Source organism: Spermophilus citellus, assembly GCF_964194105.1.
Source record: "Spermophilus citellus genome assembly, chromosome: 2".
NCBI classification, from domain to species: Eukaryota; Metazoa; Chordata; class Mammalia; order Rodentia; family Sciuridae; genus Spermophilus; species Spermophilus citellus.
The window spans coordinates 191,612,335-191,624,869 of NC_138183.1; the positions used below are offsets into that span (position 1 = coordinate 191,612,335).

Genomic DNA, 12,535 nt, shown 5'->3' on the forward strand with positions numbered 1-12,535 from the left:
ATTATTTTTTGGGTCCAAAACATTCTTATGGTAAATTATTTTAAACTATATTTGATAACCAGCTTCATGATTTTCATAATTTCAAAATGAAGGGGCTGGGGTTGTGACTCAGTGACAGAGCGCTTTCCTCGCACATTTGAAGCACTGGGTTCAATCCTCAGTACCACATAAAAATAAATAAACAAAGATATGTTCGTGTATAATTTTTTAAAAAATGAAGTGTTTTGTGGGGTTGTTGTCTTGGTATGTGTGTTTTCTAGTTAGGGTATAGAAAAAGATGTTGATTTAAATTGAGAAATTACTAACCGTATGATTTGCCTGACTGGTTTTTTTTTTTTTGGGGGGGGGGCGGGTTTGGTTGCTGTTGTTTTTTGTTGTTGTTCTTTTGTAGTGTTGGGGATTGAACTTAGGGCTTCATGTTTGCTAGTTAAGCACTCTACTGCTGAGCCTCATCCTCATCCCTATTTTAGCAGGGTTTGTGTTATTGCTGGATAAAATGTAAATGGATGAATTTAATTGCAGAGCTGCCACTGGACTGTTTTATGTTGGGATAAGTTATTTGAGCTTCAGAAAGCAGAATGGGTGCATTTGCTGGAGTGCTGAGTCTGAATTATAACCCAAAATGCATTTCCTGTCATGGGCAAGCCCAGTGAATTTATCCAGTCAGGACACATTGCCCATGTAGCTTATAAAAAGGTAAGACTTATTATTATAGCCAGAGTGCTAAGAGATGAGATGCTGCTGTTCTTGGCAGAAAGAACTGATCAAGTTTATGACAGCAGGATGACAGTGAAGGAGACACAAAACTGACCTGTCAGTGCCTGCATCTAGTTCTTAGGGCCTCCTGAGAATGATGTGACCTCTAAATAATTTTAACCCTGCTTTGTTTTAGCCAGAAAACCTACCTTAAGGTTGTGCTGTGAGGATTAGGTAGTTTGTCATCAGTGACCTTTTGCTGCTTACCAGCATACCCAAACTTAATGGCTTAAAGAAACAGTTCATCATTTCTCTCAATTTTGTGGGTTGCTTGGTTCTTTTGCTTGTCTCATCAGGGCTTTCTGCATTCTACCAGCAGGTTGGCTGAGTCTGGGGTGGGATGACTTCATGTGACCTTTTTTCTTGGGCTTATGGATTGATGATCCTAGAGTACCATGAAAGAAATGACTTAAGAAATCATGGCACATCACTTCACACACTCTTTTTTTTTAAATATATTTTTAGTTGTAGGTGGACATAATACCTTTATTTTATTTATTTATTTTTTATGTGGTGCTGAGGATCAAACCCAGTGCCTCACACATGCCAGGCAAGTGCTCTACTGCTGAGCCACAATTTCAGCCCCTTTACCACACTCTTAAAGCAAATCACTTGGCCAGCCTATATTCAAGGGACAAGGAGTAGATTCCCCTTGTTAGGAGGAGCTGCAAAATATGGCCTGTGTTTCATCCATTACAATCATATATCCCAAAGCATTCAAATAACAAGGATTGATTAAGCTTTTAAGGTACCCATTATTTGTGTCTGTGTCTATAACATATATATATATATATATATATATATATATATATATATATATATATATATATATATATTTTCTCTAGTTTGGACATTTAATGAAAGCTTAAAAGTCCTAATTTTCAAAAACTGATCCTTGATGGCAATTTGAGTGAGTGAGAGGATCACAGATGAAAAAGATTGTTCTTGCAAGGTATTTGGAAAGAGGTACCTGGGAGTGTTTATTCCACAAATATTAGTTGAATGCTTACTGTATGCCTGACTTCTCAGCCAGGTGCTGTCAATACCAGTTACATCTGACTCAGAATTTATAGCCTAGAGTTGGGAGTTGGCCCCTGGAACTACAATCTGCACTATTTATTTATTTATTTATTTTATTTGGCACTACTGGGAATTGAACCCAGAACCTCACACATGCTAGGTTACTAGGCACAATCCCTGAGCTGCAATCTCAACCCTTTTTTTTTTCATGTTGAGCCAAGGTCACACTAAATTGCCCAGGCTGACCTCAAACTTGCAATCCTCCTGTCAACAGCTTCCTGAGTTACTGGGATTGCAGGTATACATCATCATGTCCAGCCGGTTGTACTTTTTATAATTACATACACAAATTAGATAGACCTTAGTAAATCAGATTTACCAAAATTAAAGGAAAGAACAATAACAGTATTCAGGAAAGCCTTGTGCATTTTGTTTTGCTTTTTTTCTAAGTAAGTTCTGCTGGGCATGGCAACACACCTATAATCACAGCAACTTAGGATGCTGAGGTAGGAGGATCATGAGTTCAAAGCCAGCCTCAGCAGTTTAGCAAGGTCCTAGTAACTTAGCAAGACCCTATCTCAAATTTTTAAAAAAGTGGGGCTGGGGATGTGTCTCAGTGGTTAAGCACTCCTGAATTCCATCCCCAGTACCAAAATAAATAAGTTCTGTATCATATCTAAACAGTTGTAAAATCTAAGAATATACATTCAAGATTTAATGTGTCTAATTAGAGAAATCTTGGCTTTTTACACATTTACTCTCATCCTTTTAAAATTATCCGGTTGAAGCCCAATATGGGATGTGGTACTATAAAATGGGAACAAATCCTTTATAATGTGTGTAATTTTCACTTAGTTCTTAGGATGTCTGATGAGGTTAGTAGTTTGAGATGAAAGAGTTCTCCGGAGGCCCACTCCTCTGCAGTAACTTAGCTGAATCTGGTTTAATTTTGTTTTACTTTAGGGCAGCCACTTTTTAAGAACTATTCAAAGTGAGTAATTCATAAAAGAGGGAAAGTGTACTTTGCAGTATTAGAGTTTACAAAGCGCCTTGATTATCTCATTTGAGTCCTCAGAAGAACTCAGGTTTTATTCCCATTTTTCAATTGAGAAGTCAAGCTCACAGTAGTAAATTAATTGCCTCAAATTATGTAGCTAATAAGTGCCAGAGCTTGGCACTTCAGTCCACTCCTTCGATCTTAAAATTGATTGTGAAAGCCACTTCATTCTTAAGGTTTGCAAAAGCAATATTTGCTTTGGGAATAGACTTCTTTTATGTTCTTGCTTTATCCATTGCCAGCTTTCAGCACAACATCTAAAATACACTCATTATAGTCGACATGGGCTCCTTGCAAAAAAAAAAAAAAGAAAAAACAACAACAGCAAAAAAACTTGGAGCCTGAGACTTTACAAACTGGGTGTAGAAATGCTGCCACCTTTGTTTGGCTGCCAAGACACTACCACAAAGGATCATAGATCCAGGTTCATTTCTTTCACAAGAGTGGGTGCAGCTGTCTTCTGACCATAATCAGATGTTCTTCTGCAGCCAGCTTTTTGTGGCCAGAAAAAGCAAAGTAATTTTTAGTACAGATTAGCATAAAAATATCTACTAGATCAGTTTCAGGAAACAATTACTAACTTAGAAACAACAATAAGTGTGATCTATAGGTTGGTGAAAATGGCAGTAAATTTCCAGACCTTTTTAAATGCCCCTTATTTCTCGCCATGAATACTATATAAATAGAATACACTACCTGCCACTGTATTTGGTCCCATAAATTATTTGGACAGTGGACAACAGACTTCAAAACTAAGTAGAGGTAGTAAATCTGCCTCCTTTTAATGAGTTTAAATTTACAGTAGTAGTTTAAACATCTGGAAGTTTAATGTCTTAATTCATTCCAAATGTTCGACAAGGATATACTACAAAAGAGGATATTGTAATTGGGGATCAAGAAAACTACTGTGGACTCAATCTAAGACCTTTCTACTTTTCTCTGTATACATTAATCACATAAAACTTGAGAGGCTGACAGTTCAGAGAGGAGATGAACCAAAATCCAAGTTGGCATGCTCATATGAATAACTTTTTAGAGTATCATTACAAGAAAGGTGAAGTTTAAATTGTTAATTAGCACAAGTAGAATATAACTAGATGGTGCTGCCTTTTTTTTGTAATCTATGCTTATAAGGAGGAGGTTTTAGAAATTTATTATTAAAACTGCACTTAAAGGAGTAAAAACTTTTGACTTGTAGTTTGTAATTTTGACTAATGTATCTTGTAACCCAAGAATCTGGCCAGCACCCAGCTCCTAGCACTAGACTAAGCATTCATCTAGTGCACACTTACCAAGTCCCCACTAGGTGCTTCTTAGGTGCTGATTTGATTTTCTTAAGGCAGAACAGTGTTGTGGCAGTGAGGGGGGGGGGGCATTTGTCTACAGTAGCCGCAGCTGCTGATAGTGCTCCATATGCAAGTATGTGCTGAAGCACTTCATCCTACCTCGTTTAAACTCCTCTGTCCTGTGAGGAAGGTACTCATCCTGCTTTTTCAGATAAAATCCTAAGAATCAGAAGGGCACATAGAAAGATGAAATCAGGATTCCAACATGATATAAAGATTCACAGGTTTGATGTGTTTTCTCTTGAATTTGCTGTTCATTCTGATTTCACACATTGTTTTGGACAACTGTGTTGCTCAATGTATTTACATCACACACCAGGCTAAGTGGTGTGATATAAAAGTGACTGGAACAGCTTGCAAAGGAATTCAAAGGTGAATATGGAGTCTAGGCTCTTGGTGAGCTCAGTCACATGCAAGCCAGAGACTAAAAGGTAGGGTAACAGTGTCATCTATGATCCTAACCAGGGTACATCTGATTGTAAAGGGGGCACCATTAATACTCAAGCAGAGGACTGTCCAGAGAAAAGTAGGACTTAAGGTCACTATAGCTAGAGGAAATCCCAGGGTATGTGGGGAGTACAGATGGGAGGGCCTTAACCAACTAGAAGAGGTGCCCTCTAGTTGGGTGCAGATAATGTGGCATGTCGTTACCCTCATACTCACTGCTCACTCTTTACCCCTTGGCTTAGATGTTACTTCCTCTGCAGGCCTCCCCATCCCTAGAATCTGGATCATAACCCTTACACATGCTTTCAGGTTTGCCAAGTCTTCCCCTGGTTTTATGAGTCCTGTGAGAAGCTTTGTGGTTCTGATGAGGCCCCCAGTTTGAAGCTCAGTAGTATACCACATTGCATGCAGGAGGTTAAAGGGGTGGGCTACAGGTTTTTCAGAAACGTATAAAAGCAATAGCTGTTCCCCAAGCATTATTAAGTTAATGAATAATTTTGGTATATAAAACTAAGCCGGATTCACCACCATCATTGTCAATATAAACCCAGCTGGAATAGGTTTAAAGCCACTGAGAAACTGATATTTGCTACGAATAGATGGACCTTTGAAAATGGTACCAACTATGGGACTCATGACCTCAGATGTTTTCACGTTATTCTCTCATTTCCTTTTCAGTGAAAATGTGGCTGTTGTTTTCTTGGCATTAGAAGTACACCGCATAATGTGTGATTTATTTTCCCCCAATAAGCAGTAATCATAATTAAGATATTAAGTATGCTATTTCAAGTTATCACGGTACCTGGTGAACATGTAATACTTCTTCCTCATACCTGTATTATACCTGTTAAACTAAATTTTGCATGATAGTAGAGTTTGAGAACTTATTGAATGAGTCTTAAAGAAAACCCCTCTCATTTTATGGAAGACTAGGGAGGACACTTGCTCAGAATCATATTGCTTGGTGATGGCAGAAGCCAGGGGTGACCAGAAGTGTCCTGAATTGGTGCTCTGCCCTGTCAAACCACACAGACGTAACTGAAGATGAAAAACCTGAAAGAATCATTTCTTGGCAGGTGAGCAATATCTGCCCTTTACACTGTTATTAATGTAAACTGTAATCCCATACATATGTCAGCTTTATAGGGGAGAGATTTATTAAACAGGCTAGGATCTGGGGTTAGTACTTGGCACAGTTCTGTTTTTTGCTACTATAAAATTTTGGTTTTAAAAATATTTGATATTGCTTACATCTTATTTGGCAAATTCCTACTCTTGGTATGATTATTTTTCCTTAGAGTACATATGATTAGATTGTAGATATGCAGATCCTTTTTCCTATGAAATGAGATGTTGAAAGCTTTCCTTATAATTGTATCTGTGATATTTGGACTTCTTTGTATTCATAACAGCTACCATATGTTGAGCACGTATTAAGTGCTTTGTATGAATCATTTAGGTTCACAATACTGTGACACAGGTGCTGCTATCTCCATTTTACGGCTTAGAGAGTAAGTGACTTGTCCAAGGCCACTAGTGTTAAAGTGAGATTCAAACCCAAACCAACTGATTCCAGTAGACCAGGCCTCTTGTCAAAGTGGAAATACCCAGCTTTTTAAAAATGAGCATGAAAAGACCAAGGAAAAAGTATTACACCAAATTACCAATGTTTGTCTCCAGGTGATGGGAGTTTAAGGAATTATAAATTTTCCTTTCTTCACATTTCTATTTTCCACATTTTATATATATGTTTCTCCTCTCTTGGAATGGATTAAATAGCATTCTGAACTAGAAAATTCAGTGTTACATATATGACACTTTTCTTCCAGAATATTTGATACTTTTTCCAAGTCCACTTCTATCATTCCAGTTATTGTGCCACATGTTTGATTACAAAGATAAGACTTTGACCCTGATGGCAAACTGTTAGATGCTAATTCTTCAAAGTCCCCTCAAGTGTCTTCCCAGGGCATCCCTATGTCTTTCCCCCAGGTATTTACTACCCTGCTGCTATTACCCTAGTCCAAGCCACTATCATCTCGCATTTATCTTTCCCTTGAGTTTATTTCCTATCCTGCAGACAGAGTGATGATCATCTCCAATGGTGTTCCCCTACACTTACACCAGAATCCACACTCCTGATCATGACCTAAGGCCTTTGAATTGATCCATATCATCCTCAGTTCTTGTCCTCTAGACTCTGATTCTTCCTCATTCTGCCCATCTGTTAATGATCTTTGGTTTCTCCTGGTCCCAAACTCATTTAGAGAAGCTTGTTCAACATGTGCCTTAAAACATGTGGCCTCATTAGCTCTTAGCTCACTTTTTGCATCATTCAAGTCTTTGCTTTCCTAAGTTATCTCTACAGAGAAGCTTTTTCTGCCTATTCTTTCAGAACTAGCCGCCTACCTTTCTTAGAAATGGTTTGTCTTCTCACATTAGTATTTAAGTTCTACCAGGGCAGGGTCTTTTTCTTGTTCACTGTGGAGGTATCCCCACTGTGTGAAACTTCTAGGCAGGTAATAGTCCCTCCACACTGTTAAATGAATGACCAAATGATGTGTTCTAGGACCAGTGAGGAATTCAGAGTGGCTGGGGCATTTGGGGAGAGGAAAGCAACCAGAGGTGGAGAACAAGAAGGGATTTAGAGATCAATCCATGAAAACCCTTGGAAGTCCTGCCCAGGTGTTGGCCAACATGTTCTGGTCAAGGGGTGTCCAAGAGATGCCGAACCTAGAGCTCCTATGTGAGCTGGCCATATAAGCAGTGTGCTTCATGTGCAGGATATATATGGCAGAGTGCACCCTACAGTTTCTGGGCACATTTACAAAGTGAGAGAGACAAACTAAAAAGCAAACCCTACCTTGAACATTGCTAATCATAATTAATAATATCTATGATTTGTAAAATTTACCCGAAATGTTCCAAGTCTTGAGACATGATCCCTTTGGTCCCCCCAGATCCCTACCACAGTAATGACCTTAGCATGTGACTAACCACCCTCCTCTGCAATATAATACTCTCCTATTTATCACCAGTCTTACCCTTTCCTTTCCAAGTCAAGCAATTCCTGCAATGTTTTTTTCTTCCTTCCCTTCTCAAACCACAACCCATATAATTTTCATGACCCTCTTTAGAACCTGCTTGTGTCTTGGCTCCTGCCTTTTTGCAGAGAAGGGGGACAAACCTGAAACTGGATAAAGAGATGTGCCCCCCTAAATTGCCCCTGCTACACAGAGGCATTTTCCTCTGGACTATAATTCTTTTCCAGTTTTGTAGCCTCCCTGCAAGACAGACGACTAAATGTAAAAGCAGTTGCTGGTGCTTTAAAATCATTGGCAATCTCAGTATTCATTTGAGGTTAAATCCCTGCCCATAACTTGAGATTTATCCACGTGCTTAAATAATAGAATTAAGGGTTTGACTTCTGAAATGTTTCATATAATGATGCTTTCTTAGGAGGGAATATATTAATTGAGTGCCTCCCATATGCCAGGGATTCATAATTTGATGAGCTCGATATACTATGCCCACAAGAGAACGGAATTTCAAAGAGATAATTTTCCTGAGATCACATGGTCCATGACTGTGCAAAGTCAGAGGCTCCAATCTACACGCGTGTGTAGCCAACTTCAAGCCCACCGTGGTACTTGAAAGTGCACCACAGACTTGCATCATCTCAGTCCTTGTTACATTTTGGATATGAGATGTCACACAAAAGCTCCTGTGGCAACGCAGGAATGCTCAGAGGTAAAATGATTAGAGGTAAAATGATTAGATTATGAGAGCTATGACCTAATTGGGATTAATCCACTTGATGGATTAATAATTTGAATGGATTACTGGGTGATAAATGTAGATAGGTGGGCCTTGGCTAGAGGGAGTACGTCACTGGAGGCATGCCCTGAAGGATTATATTCAGTTCCTGACTTCTCATTCTGCTTCCCAGCTGCCCTGAGCTAACTAACAGCTTTCCTCTGCCACACCCTTCCACCATGCTGTTCTGATTCACCTTGGGCCCAGAGTGGAGTCAGTTGACCACTGACTGAGACCTGTGAAACCATTAGCCTGAAATTAAGTTTTTATGTTGTTCTTGTGTATTTTGGCCCCAGCAACAAAAAGCTAATAGTCCTCATAATAACCTGTAAGAGGTAGAGTCATCCCCAAGGAACTTACTTGCCCAGATGTTGCACCATCTGGGACTAGACTTCCTGTCTTCCTCCAGCCCTGTAGGCTTTCGATCAGTTTTAGTCAGGTCACTGGTTAGGTTCGGGACTTGAGCCCAGCTCTTAAAAAGTTAGAATATTGTTGAGGCATACTGGAGGGACAGACCACAACCCCTGTGACATCAGTGAGAGTCCTCGTTTTCTTGGGGAGGCCTGGAACAGGCTGTTGTCCCTTTCCTGCTGGTGAGAGTGGAGGCAGGCCTGACCGGCTTTAGAAGCTCGAGTGAAAGAGGGTCAGGGCTGGACAGCCCAGCAGTGAAGAGCCCCTGTCTGAATTCTGCTGAGGTGCTATGGGGCCTTAGTTGAGTCTCTGTACCTCTCTGAGCTCAGATGTCATAGTTGTTACCATAGATTCATCCTGTAATGCCACTTTCTCCAAGAAAAACCTTGGCAGAACTGACGGCTCACCAGCTGGTTGTGGTGAGCAGGGCAAGCATGAGGTGTCGATGTGAAGAACGTGGAGACTCTTCCCTTGCTGGCCTGCCACTGACCTTGAGAGAAATGTTGGGCAAGTTGCTGTCCTTCTGTGGACCTCAGCCTCCTTTTCTATGAGGCAAAGATGCTAACATTGCCCCTGATGAAGGAGAAGGTGTTTAGTCAGTCAAACACTCTATTACAGCTGAAATGATTGGGTAGAAAAAGAAACTTCAAGATGGAATTAGAAAAACTGAGATTCACATCAATGACCTGGCAAAACTTACTACAGGGGTGTGGTATGAACTGGGTCACCAGAGCTGGATGGGGGTTGACAGGTAAGGATTCTGGGTGGTGTGGACAGTGGTGCAGAGGACAGGTCTCACTCTTGAGGAGGAAGGACTGCCCTCTGCTCTCTCCTTACCACCTCCATCAGCATCTTCCACACTCATAGGCTGTAACTCAGCATCAGGAATAGCAGAGAGGAGGGGCTCACCAACACATTGCTCAAGTTCTCTATTCTCTTCTCACAGTTCTTTTCCTGAGGTACTAGAGATTGAACCCAGAGCCTTGCACGTGCTAGGTAAGCACTCTACCAGTGAGCTATATCCCAGCTCAATCCCTTGATGCCCAATTCTAAGAGACTTGTTTGTTGAGATGTACTTTTAATTAAATAATAGCTTTTGGAGGAATTAAAAATCTACTAGAAGCATACACTAGTTTTAAGTTGCATCCCAATTCTAAAACCATTAAATTGTGGGGAGAATGTATATCTTAGAATTGAGAAAATATAATTCTGTCACTTCAGAATGAATACTACTAAAAAAGCCATGTGGATTTTGAGACCAAGGTTCAAATTCTTGTTCTGTCACATACTGGCTTTGTTATTGTGGGCAGGTCACTTGATTTCTCTAAGCATCAATTCATTCTTAAAATGGCCTATAAATTGCATGGGTTTAGGTGGGGAGTGAGCAGTTAGGGTTGACTGAATCTGAATGTTAATTCATTTTGGAAAGAGTTCTATAGAAACATTTTGTCTAAAATTAGGTATTGCCATATTTTTTTTAAAAAAATAACCATATGCTATCATTTAGGATAGTATAACAGAGTGGAGTTCATAACGAGAAGTGATTTTGCCCCCATGGGGTATTTGACATCTTTGGTTATTACAACCATGGGGAGGCAAGTGCTCCCATGCACCTTGGGAATAGAGGCCAGGAATGCCACTATGTATCCTACAGGGACTGGGGGTGTAGCTCAATGACAGAATACTTGACTAGTGATTGCCAGGCCCTGGGTCTGATTCCCAGTACCAAAAATAAGCAAATAAATAAAAATGCTGTAATTCAGGACAGCAGGACATCAGGATAATCTGGACCAAGTTGTTCATTTGGGTTAAGAAGCCCTGATACAGCTGGGCACAGTGGCACATCCCAGAAGAATGGAAGGCTGAGGCGGGAGGATTGTAAAGCCAGCCTCAGCAACTTAGAGAGGCATTAAGCAACTCAGTGAGACTCTGTCTCAAAATAAAATACAAAATAGGGCTGGGGACATGACTCAGTGGTCGAGTGCCCCTGAGTTCAATCCCTGGTGCCAAAAAAAAAAAAAAGAGAAGAAGCCACCGCCTCTGATACAGAGGGGAATAAGATAGGCAGTAGAACTTGGCTGGCTGGGTTTGAACCCTGGCTCTGCTGCCTACCATCTGTGTATTCTTGGGTCAGTTCCTTCTGTCTGTCTTCATTTTTGTGAGGACTGGGGAGGTTGTGAGGAGTGTTAGGACATCATGCAGGTGGAGCATTTCAAACAGGCCTCAAGGAGGCACTCAGTGTCAGCTCTCGTTTAAAGTACTGAATGAACACTAGATTTAGAGAAAATACCTAGTTACTGTACCAAGACCTCAGATAAGTTAATTAACTCCTTGAGCCAAAGTTTCTCCAGCTGTTTAAAAAAAAATGCTGTGGAGGTCAAATGAAGTCAAGGATATTACAGAATTGTGGACACTGTAAAAATCTCACAGTACACTGTATCACTATTGCCTCACACTCCATCTAGTAAGAGTGTTCTGGAGTGAAGCAATGAACTCTCCTGGGTCAGGCTGTAACTCAGCAGAGAGGAGGGGATCACAACACATTGCAGGCCCTGCAGCAGATTGCGTTGCGCCTAAGTTCATCCTCAGCTATGCGTCCAGGAAGCTGCCTGGTTTGTACTGTTATGGGCAGACTGCCCCAGCTTTACAGACCACTTTCCCTGAAGGAGCACTGGGTGAACCAGCATCTTGCCTACTCTTCTGGCTCTAAACCTAGGGAAACAACACGTAGATAGAAAGCAAGTGCCCCGAGAGTTCTTGGCTGGGTTCTGTTCCTGCTGCACCTCTGTCTTCCCTGTCCCCATTTTCTCAGCTGTCAGGTGACAGCTGGATTTCTGTTCTCACTTCCAAGGTCTGCTGGAGACTTTGCTCTAACCACATAGGACTGAATGAATATTATTATCTCTAGCAGTTGAGCAAAGAGTTATGTAGCAGAGACTATGTGGCAATTTATATAAACTTATGCAATCCTCAGAACAACTGTATGAAATATTGGGTGTTATGACCATGTTGCTGATGATGTCACTGGGGCTCAGAGATGTCAAGTAACTTGTCCAAGAATGCATAGTGCCAGATCCACATTCCTCTTATATAATATACTGCAGTACCCCAAGCCAGAATGTGCAAAGATCTAGGCATATGTAGATAGCTAGAACTTGTTAATCAAATTAATGAATGAATGCCTCAGAACAGGTCACAAAGTAGCTTGTTCGTCTCTGAGCTCCAACTGTCCTGCTTCTCACCTCTACCTCCCCTCTGTGCCTGAGCCCCCAGTGCCTGCTTACTTTTGCCAAGGGCTCCTTGAGCACCCTCTCTGCAACAAATTGTTCTTTTAGCTCCCTTCATTGACAACTGCAGATAACTGCCTTTCCAAACTTCTGTCTGGTTTGTGCCAAGTCATTGAGGGCCTTGGGGACACAGATGAGCCATCCCTGGCACTTCACATGAAGGGAATTCATACCTATGGGAGGTAGATGGAGGTGAGGGAAAGACTAATAGGAAAACCAGCTAGTCACAAGACAGCAAGGTAAGAGCACTCTGCAGAGGGAGCAGCGTGGGAAAGCTGCCTTGAAATGGGCAGATCTGTATTTGGCATGAATTGGCCCACAGCTACCCTCTCATGACCATCCCAACTGATTCTTCAATGCCACACATTGGAAAACTAAGAAGCAGTTTTTCTCCA

The 12,535-nt window shown here is 40.9% G+C and overlaps 1 long non-coding RNA gene across 1 annotated transcript in view; it reads left to right on the plus strand.

The window, feature by feature from the left end:
* The first annotated feature begins 5,558 nt into the window (after window positions 1-5,558).
* Window positions 5,559-12,535, plus strand: part of LOC308630434 — a 244,593-nt gene continuing 237,616 nt past the window's right edge. The window contains exon 1 of the long non-coding RNA XR_014017943.1: window positions 5,559-5,702. This is a non-coding gene — a long non-coding RNA (uncharacterized lncRNA). The remainder of the gene's footprint in view (window positions 5,703-12,535) is intronic.